This window comes from Plectropomus leopardus, chromosome 14 (assembly GCF_026936395.1).
Source record: "Plectropomus leopardus strain MGB_pleo_1.0 chromosome 14, ASM2693639v1, whole genome shotgun sequence".
NCBI lineage: Eukaryota > Metazoa > Chordata > Actinopteri > Perciformes > Serranidae > Plectropomus > Plectropomus leopardus.
This window is the reverse complement of record NC_142189.1, coordinates 31814203-31824470: the sequence shown is the minus strand read 5'-3', so window position 1 is coordinate 31824470 and position 10268 is coordinate 31814203.

The following is a 10268-nucleotide window of genomic DNA, read 5'->3' as shown; positions in this document are numbered from 1 at the left end:
CCCATAATTGTGTGACCAAAAATTGAAATCCTGCCAAGAACAATCAGTGAATGAATAAATGACTTTTGGTGGAAAATCTGAAAATAATTTTAAGTTTGCAACACAATATTAAGAGAAAGCTTGACAAGACCGAACTTGGACAAGAACCCAAATGCACGACTCAAGAGACAAAAGTATCAAACAAAACGATTTATTAAAAATAAAAAATACTCTCACACAGAGGAATGGCGAAAACTGAAAATCAGTCGATGGAGGAAGCCAAAAAACTTTTAAACACTAACAAACAGAAAATCACTCACTCACAAAATAACAAAGAGCTAACAAAGTATCAAACAAAACATTGTATGAGACCTGACTTAGAGGCTGAGCAAACAACAAACAAAACTTGACGATGGTTCTAGGCATGGAAATGGTGCTGGTTCAATGACTCGACGGACAAGACGAACTGGCACAAGACAAAGAGAGACGCCAACTATATATACACAAGGTAAGACAACATAGACACAAGAAAAAACAAATCATGATTTCCTGGACATGACAAAGCTTCCTTTCATTGCTACATGAACTGCTACAACAATTGCATAAAATAATAGACACAAAATATTTTTTTAAGTTTAATCTGCCAGTTATCAAATGAAGTTATATTTGTGTTGCAGACAGGTGTTAAATGTGTTGGCTCAGAGTTGAACTCACTGTTACATATACGCTTGTCAGATACAGAGATGATAAAAGTGTTGGCTGACAGTACAGCATTACATTACAGTATTGACATTTTAGGATTATTACTGTCTATAATTGGTTTGAATGATCAGATTCCACCTTGCAATATAGCCTTTCCACAGCATACTTTTTGACATAGCATGAAAGTCACAAATGTATTCAACAGGTAATCAGGCATTTCTCATCTTAATGGCCTTTTGTCCAGTGAGACGACGTACCATTGGATGAACATGAAGAGCTGGCAGAGCACACCATAGCTTCATTTCATTACACTTTGTCACTTGGTTTCTCTGTCAGCAGATTGGATGAGTTGATGAGATGAATTTCAGTCATTAAGTGATCAAACTGTCCCTGCAGCGGAGCTCTCATTAGTGTCCAACCCCACATGAAAAGAGGAGGAAAACAGAACCGTAATACCTTGTAGGGTTTTCACCAGGAGGGTTTAAAAGAAAGACATTTAAATTGCCACTCTGAGAAGAAACACAATCATGTCTGATTGATCTGCTTGTGGGTGCCATGTTTGTGATGGTACCTTGAGTTTATGAAGGGATGTTTTGAAGCCTGGACATTGCCTTTATAACTACTAAGGTCAGTGGTAGCTTTAGTTGGGCTAGAAGGCAACTAGCTGCAGGGGTGTCAAGGAGGAATGTTTTCAGACACCCTGTCCACCATGCTTCATTATTATCATCATCATCATCACTGTCACTTACTGAAGGCACAAAAATCATCATGGGTGAAAGAGAGTTGACATCTACCCCACCTTTTTTTTTGGCTAATCTGGTCAGCTTAATTTAGCCCCCCCAAAAGACTTAAAAAACTGGTCTGACATGGTCCTAGTTTAGCCCAAAAATGGATGTTGACAATTGTAATGTGCAGGTCAGATCAATGGATGAAAGGAGGTATTTGCAGGTTTTTGTAAGTGAAAGAGAGTTTAAGGGTTAGCAGAATGAATGGTTTAGTTTCACTTTTAACGCTTCTCTTTAGCGCATCTCTGCCTCTACTGCGCAATAAATAACCCAACACTGTTAACAGTCCAGCTCCATGTCTTTTTTCTTAATGGTAAACACTGCATATGGACAGTCTTCGGATGACCACTATAGCTCCTTTTAGGTTAATTCCAGTGTTATGCATTTCTATCCAGATGTGTGTGTGTTTGTGTGTGTCTGTGTATCACATCACAGGGTTTCACCAGCTAAAATCTTGTAATTGTCTAAAAATCTGTTGCTTTTTTAAAAATTTGTAAGAGTAAGAGAGTAATGTGTTGAGTTTAAATCCATCCAGTAAAGATTGAAAGAGGGGTGGGAACCTAAAACATTTTGTTTATGGATAAAGAATTTCTCCATTAAAAAAAACAAAAATCAATAACATAGTTTAAATCACATATTCAAGGATAAAATTATGAGTGATATTACAGTTACTGAAAACATGAGAACTTAAGTTAGACCAAAAAATCATTGTTATTTTAGTCTTTAAGTCTCATCAGCCTGCCCCCAGAAAGAACATGTGTTGTCTGGTTGTAATGTAACATCGGCTGTTAACAACATGTGATGAAGTTAACATAACAAGGTGTTTTAAGTGCATGTCAGTCTCACTATATATATATTTGAATGACACAGAAATTTTCATTTTTTTAAATCAGTTATCTTGGACAAATGCTTTTTCTTCCAGTCTGCAGATGAAACCCATTATTAGCTGGCTGTAAGTACTGAAAACCTTTTATGTAAATGAGGATTCAAGCTGCATGGTCACTTAATTAGCTACACCTACAATCTAATGCTATCCAATACAACAACAGCTCTGCATAAATCCTGCCTATAAAAAAAAGAAAAAAAATATTCAGGAGGTTATTTAACATGATGGAAGAACCTTGCTCAAGAACACACAAATTGCCACGACGTGCCTGGAAGGAATAGTCTTAAAAGGCATTGCATTAATTAATCTTATTTTTTCTCAAATGTTTTAATTTGTATTAATTTTTTTAGATATATATTTATTCAGTATTCCCCCTGTTTTGTTTTAGTGTTCAGCTGACGAGGTGGGGGGGTACATAAAGTTTTGTTTTCTTTTATCATACATAGTTTTAAATAGAGACATTTTGTTTGTCAGCAAATCTGGGTAAAACACAGCCATCGCTTATCCTGTGCCAATGCGCTCCATGAAGCACAGATGTGGGGGGGTGGGGTGATTTCGACATAACATGAGGTCCCCAGGTAATAATCTCTATAACTATCCCTTATATCTGGTTTTACCTCTCCATCTCTGTCTATCTCTATTCCTCATCCCTCTTTATCTATATATTGCCGCCGTGCCCTGACTGTCTCTTTCATATCTCCTCTCTGTCTCTCTATCTGCTGTGAGATATGTGTCATTCACATTTTGCCACCTATTTTTGAGTTTTTATCTGCATTCTGAGCAGATTTGAGACATTGAGCTTCAAAATTTTGCATTCCAAATAGCAAAAATGATAAGAATCTTTTCAGTTTTCTAAATAAAAAGTAAAAAAAAGTCAAACAAAAATACATGTGACATTTATGAAACACCTCACATAATGTTACTATGTTGTAACAGAATAAGAATGATAACTTTAATGTCAGATTGAACCCCTGAGGTGGCGATTGTGTTGTGTTTCGGTGCTTTGATTATCTGTCACAGCTGCCGTGCCACGACTATCTGTTGTCTATCTGCTTGGATCTATTAGTTCAGATCTATATGATACAATAATTGTAGAAATTGAATATTTACTCTATTTTTATTATTTATCACACATGCACATCAAGTCCCTGAAGACTGAGCAACGCCGCCCAGCAAGGGTACATTTCATTATGTACATTATGTACATTTCACGGATGGTATCCTGATTCTGGATTTTTCCGTTTATGGAGATATGTCAAGATAGGATCTGTCAAAGATGCAATGGGTATTCTTGTGGATAATGTCGGCATCTCTGACATATACAAACATATCCGACCTTGGATAGCTCCGTATTTTATGGTCGTTTGTCCAGTGTTAACTTTGGAAGAGTTATGCAATGCAATAACATCTCTTGTAGCGACTGTTTGACTCTCTGTTGTACTTCATGTGACCTATAAAAGCGAAAAAATTGCTTCCATTGCAGTTTTTAAAAATGTGACTTTTTTTGAATTACCTGAAGTACCACCTCATGGTAGTGTAATATTTTTTGTGATTAACAGTAGTTTTTTTAGATTGTTGTGTTCCCATTAGGCGTACTTTATAATCACAATTCAATGGTTAAAAGAAACCCACCCTGTGATAGGTAGAGACACCTGTTAATCAAGGAAATACACCAAAATGTACTTACTTTGTTTAATTGTAATATCACATATTTTAAATTGCTACTCAGAAACGCATTAAAACAAATCAAATTAAGTTATGAGAAGTACTAAAATTCCATTGGAAAAATATCACCACTGTTGCTAAGAAACTGTGTCAGCTAATTGTTCATGCCTAAACAGCGTGACGAACATGATATGAGAAAAACCAATTTCAAGAAACCCCCCTTGCTTCTATCTTTTCATCAAAGCTTCCACTTGGGAACACATCAGCACTTCTGTTAATAACAGGCCACACAGAATTTCCTTTCCAATCCCAAACACTACTCAAAAAGGAGGAAGTAGTGCATGTGTTGGGGAGGACATCAGTCCACATTGGGTGCTGTAGTGAGTATTTGTAGCAGCAGTAGGGCTTATGTGGGACTTTGTCAAAATAAGCTACAGTGTGTGTTCATTAAAATAAAGGAATATGTTACAGAGTGCAACACTGTGGCTCATTGGTGGGTCTTGAATGGTTTTTGGACGAGAAAGTAGCTCTATGGCAGTGGTTCCCGATCTTTTCAAGCAGTAGGAAGTAGGGAAGGGGCCATGGAGTGCTCTGGGGATGATGATATTCTGTGGGCCAACTCAGAAGTGTGTTGCCCTGGCTCCCTAGTCAAAAAAGTCTATGGGAGTTTTCAATCAGCTTTTGGATTATTGCAAAAAAAAAAAAGTTCTGTGATAAACAAAAGTTTATGATACTTAAACGTCTTGTTTACCTAAGTAATCTTCACAAATGAAACCACTTTCAGGATTTTTAAGATGAAAGCAATCACCAAAAGCAAAAAGATAATGCTATAAACACATGACACCACAGTTGCATGACTTTACGTAGCCACCAAAACAAGGCTGTTCTGTGTGATGACGTTTATGTCATAGAACAAAAAAAGTCTCTTTGGCAAACCACAAACCTTATTTCAGGCATCTAACCAAAAACACACACACAAAAAAACACTGACTTCAAGATGAGGGAACCGGGAGTGCTTAAATGCTAACTCGTATCCATGTTTTAGGACTCATTCATGGGACTCCCAATCGGTCCCTAACTTTAAACCCCTAGCACACATTAATTTTAATCTGTAGACACTTGGACAAATCGTGGTATTGTAAGTGTTCTAATTCTTGATCGCAAATCCGAATTGTATTGAGATTTGAGCGGAAATAAAGCAGGTCATGCGGAGAGGTGAAACGCATTGGTTGAAAAGCAATCTCGGAACTCATCAGCTATCGTCTAATGATGGTTTACCTTTAGCTTTTTGCTGGCTACATCAGATCTCCTAAAATACTGATCTTTGCCCCCAGAGGCCCATCATTAGCAGACAAAAGTTGTAAGGGTTTGTGAAACTTTTAAGGTTAATTTGGTCAAATTTGCTTTCGTACTACTGGTGGCAGAAGCTAGACATTTAGCTTTCTCAACCCATTACTTTTAGACAACTAACAGCAGAATAAGTCAATCAGGTTTATTGGCATTGTACCATACATCCTGGTGTAAGGCAGAATGATAAAGAGCTTGTCTTTGGGATCAAGCTGCAATATAAAAAAAGGGAGAGCACAAATCTTGGCACAGCACAACACAGTCCCTGAGCCTATATAGTTAAGATAAGAAAGAGTGCAAGTTAAAATTGTAAAAAATACAAAGATAGTAAGAACAATACACTGACAACAGTGGTATGAAGTGTCAAAAATATTTCCAAAGGTAATACTTGTATATGCAAGAGTCTCATATGCTATTAGTTAAAAGTGCTTTAACACTGGAAAAAGATATTTGATGACTGAGTCTCATTTCATTCCTAGGTCGTCAAATACCAATTCTTTAGGTTAGTGATTCAGTCTGACAAACATACAAAGCATCGATGTTTGACGCTTTGGGTTAAAAGATACAGTGCATTCACTGTCGGTTTTGGTTTGCATGTGGACTTTGTTGACAAAGAGGAAAAAAAGTCAGCCATATCCTTTACCATGATCATGCTAATCTTTTGCATAATACAAAATTTTACTTTGTCCTTGAAATCCATTCAATGCAGCAAGATGTTGCACTGACTGTCCTTAAGTATAAACCAAAAAAATATGCTCACTTGCTTTAAATATTTCAATTTATTCCCTTTTGTTGCCATCAGATTACATTGCGAGATAAGAGTATTTGTTTATGGGTGTGGGGCTGAGTCCCTCCTTGCTGACTGAGGCTGCAGACAGTCCAGAGGTGAGAGAGGAAGGAGAGAGGTAGATTATTCACACATGATAAAACCATTGTGAACAGCCTTGCCATCCCCCGGGCCGGTGCTGTTGCTGGATTTATATTTAAGATCTGAGTGGTGCGGTACCACTGGGCGCACAGCTCATCACAGGGCTGCTAGGTGGCATTTTGCTTTACACTGAGAAGCTGACTGTGCCAGAGATACAGGGTGTGATAAGAGCAAGCTATTAGTGCTAATGACTTTGTTGAATTGAAAAACACAAGCCAGGTAATTAATGGGTATGTAATCCATTGATGTGAATTAAAACACAGAGCAACTGAACTGATTGTTATTTTAGATTTAGTTTCACTGCATCACAGCTTGCGACATCACAGTAGCTAAAAGATCGCAGCCGATTGTGGCAGCAAAAATGTCAACACAAAGTTAAGAGCCTAAAACAACATTTGAGGCAGTTTAATTTTGGCGTAATTGAAAAATCCATGATTTTTTCGTGGTTTTTGTCCATTTGTCATAAACACCTTGAGGATAGACGTTCTCTTGCACTCAATGAGAAATGATTAGAATTCTATGGACATACGGTAGGTCAGTGTCAATGTAATCTTACATCGGTCTCATTCTCGTGAACTTAATATTTCACAAACACCATGACAAAATTACTTCAACCTTTAGTCTGTCTTATTCTCGTGAATGCGATATCTCACTGATGCCTTGAGGAAGTGTTCTAAAATTTGGCACAAATGTCCACTTGGACTCAAAAATGAATTGATTAGAACAAACAAAAGTAAAAGCAATGCATTTGTGTGTGATCCACAGCTTTAGCGTTAGCAACTGGTTGCAAAACATCTGCGTGGTGTCACCTCAAATGGTTACGTAGGCTTGTCATATTGTTGCAGTGTTTTAACACTGATTCATAAGGCTAACACATGACATAACTACTATTGACTTTGTGTATCCAAATATTGCCTTTTAATGTTGTCGGTGCTGATTTTAACACACTGCTGCCTCGCACCACTGTTGTCATTTTAATGAATAACCTACAGACAGTGTGGGGGTCAAGCAGGGCCTCTGAACAACGTACCGTACTCATACTGCCCCCACGGGAGCTGAGCGTCATTACAAATGAAATAATCGACTTCAGGATTTCATGAATTGATACTGAATTGAAAAACATATTGCAATGCATTGATGACTTGATTTTTTTCCCAGCCCTACTTGCATCTGTCCCATTCTCGTGAACACAATATCTCAGGCAGTTTCACAAATTTGGGACATATGTCCACTTGGAGTCAAGAATGAAATTATTAGAATTTGGTGGTCAAGGGTCAACATTTTTAAGTGTAATCTTGCATCTGTCTTATTCATGTGAGCACAAAATCTCACAAACACCTTGAAGAACTTACTTACTTACTTACTTACTACTTACATTCACTTGCACTCAAAGATGAACTTATTAGAAAATGGGGATCTAAGGTTAGGGTCAACATAACCTTTTATTTGTCTGTTTCTCATGAATGTTTTATCACAGCTGGCACAAACATCCACTTCGACTCAAGAATTAAATGATTGCAATTTGGTAGTAGAAGGTCACAGATCAAGGTTAGTGTGACCAAAACAACCAAAACACAACATGTTCTTAGCTATAACTCAAGAATTCATACACTGTAAAAATAAATGGGGTGGTTAAACTTTAATATTTAGATTTAATTGCTGCCTTAAATATTTAAGTCAAACCAACTTGCATTTATCAGTTGTTTCATCTTATTCTGTTGAGTCTATATTAGTTTTGGATTGGTTGTTGTAAGTAAATTTGATTGTAACATACATGTAGTTTCAACTTAACAATACAAGTTTATATATGGATAACTTATTAACATGAATTCTACTTCTACTTCTCCCAGTAAGTGGTGTCAGCTTAATTTCTTTAGTTTAATAAGGTCTTGACTATACTTTTTGAGTTAAGATTACCTACAAGGATGGATTGTTTTAACTTAGAATTTTGAGTCACAACAACAGACCGCATTTAAGGTCTTTTATTTTCCCTTAAATCCTGACAGTAGTTAACCAGTATCATAAATGCCAACAATACTGTAACCAGTCCAACCAAATGAAACTGACATGTTTTAACCTTCTTATATTTTTCAATATGAACTGATTTAACCTTGAAAATTAAGGTTTGCCCCTAAGCGGATATCAGTTTAGATCACCTGCTTTTTACAGTAACCAGTTCAACAAGTTCAAAGTAAATGACAATTTTTTTACCTATTTTTTCCCCAAATGAAGTGCTTTAAATGCTGAGAATGACAGTTTCAGCAAGTTCATTTAAATTTGACAAAACATACAGAACATATTGAACAAGCAAGTTCATATCAGCTGCCCCAACAATTAGTTCAAAATCCATCAGTTCACATGAAAAGCCTAACCCTTTGAAACCTGGATTGTCATACCTTTTCTTGAGCTGCTTTCACATGCCTTTCACAGGTTTTAAAACCTTGAACCTTGAGCAAATTGGTTAAGAAACATGGGGCAAAGGGCAATGAGCATGTTGGCAAGACATTTTTTTTTTTAGATTTAGAATTTAATTTCCTTGCTTTTTGTTGTTTTTTTGCTTTTCAATATTTTCTTTTTGAGTGTTAGGTTATTCATTTCTATTTCTATTCTTTGTTTTACTAATTTCTTACTTAATTCTGAGTCATTTCATAACTTGCTCTATGCATTCTTCTCATGTTTTTGAAGGAACTCAAGCCAATAAGCCCAGGTTTTAGGGCCTAAAGGGTTAAAGAAAGAAAAAAAAACATTTGAAAATAGAGCGAGACAGTGAGAGAGACAGAAAGAGAGAAAGAAAGAGAAAGAGACAGAGAGAGATAGAGAGAGAGAGAGAGAGGGAGCAGCGGTGGTGGAGCGAGCTACACAGTGAATACAGAGAGCGAGTGGTGGTCGCGCATACAAAACAGTAAATCATGACACGTAAGGCTACTTTTCGATCGAGTCACAATGGTTCTAAAGCACAAAACAGTCCAAGTGCCTTGTTGTCACATTTTGTGTGAATTTAAGTGTTGGCCCACACTTCACCCTGCCTCTGTGTGCAGCACCGACCAGCACTGTAATTGTGTACCTCCGAAGTGTAACTCAGCCACACCCCGCCATGTTGATATACCCAGACCTGCAGCTCTCTCAGTAACACAGGAGAGGCTTTAGATTTTCAGCAGGCATAAATCTACATTAGTTAAACTGACGAGAGGGCTTTCAGAAGGGAAAATAGCATTTTTACTTGAAAACATATATAGGCCTTATTTGAATTTGAATTTTCAGATTTCAATCCACAAGAAACACAACTGGGAAGCTACAGAGTGAGATAAAAAACACAAAAATATCTAGCCATAATTAGAACTCATGCATTTAAATTAATTCGGCACACTGAAATTTACATCTCCTTGAAAAGATGAAAACTCACACAATGTTGAAATTCCAAAACTCATTATTTTGAGTGAGAGTAAAATGAGGACAGAAGTTGTATAAGTCATTGGTCAGATCCTTATTTACAGTCTATGCTACTGATGACAACATTTTGCACAAATGTCTGGTAGGATGAAATGATGAAGTGATGACATTTTATATCCAAAGTTAAAAGGTCCAATTCAATGTGTCATTTTACTGCTTTGCTAAAACACTTTTCTGGCCATTACTAAATATTATAACTAGGGCTGCAACAACGAATTGATTAAAATTGATTTTAATTGATTATTAAATGTGTTGGCAACAAATCAAATTATCGATTTGTTGTGTTGCGCGATTATTACTCACCGTTTCTCTAGCAGCGCGTGTCAGCTGCAGTACATCTGGAGAAACGGTGGATGGCCAATTTTTTATACGTGTGACGCACGCGTTTGTCAGCAGAAACAGACAGTGAAGATGGTGTTTTGATGATTATATTGACTCTATACCACTTTTTACTGCAGTTTTAAAAGTTTGTCTCTGTCACAGAGATGAGGAAAGACAAAGACGGCTGTTTTATTCCAACTTCCCT